Raw genomic sequence first — 574 nt, 5'->3', positions numbered from 1 at the left:
ACAAAGCTAGTAATGAAATACAATAGGGACATTTTATATACAGTCAGGTCATCTCTTAGGACGCCTAGGAGTAGTTGTTACCATACTCATAATATTTGTGTATTTATTTTCTTCAACTACTAAAATAATGTGGCTTTTGCAAGGTTTATAAAAACCTTTCCTATGGTGTTATCATTGATGTTAATATAAGTCTCTTCTATTATATTTCACAATCTTTATGTTGAACCTTTATTCATCACAAATACCTTTTAAGATGAATGTATTTAAGTGTGAATTGATATTGAAGTTTGGAACTGTGATATATCAGGCTTCTTTGTTGCATTACTTGTTGTTTACTTCTCTTACTTTTTTCTTTAGCTTTTTTCTCAATTTACACAGGAGACCTTTTGGATATTTTAGTTTGTTGAAGGTTTCTATGGTATGATTTAGTTCATCTTCTAGAAACTCTTCACTGCATATGCGAAATGCTCTGACTAAGAAGCCCATTACATTTCCTGTTTTCGTTCAATATTGTATCCCGAATAAAAATGTAGACGATACTTTTTACTGGTAGGTTTGCGATATACTAATCTTT

The sequence above is a fragment of the Oratosquilla oratoria genome, chromosome 26 (assembly GCF_046742065.1).
Source record: "Oratosquilla oratoria isolate Oo_2021 chromosome 26, ASM4674206v1, whole genome shotgun sequence".
Lineage (NCBI taxonomy): Eukaryota > Metazoa > Arthropoda > Malacostraca > Stomatopoda > Squillidae > Oratosquilla > Oratosquilla oratoria.
Note: the sequence above shows the minus strand (reverse complement) of the source record.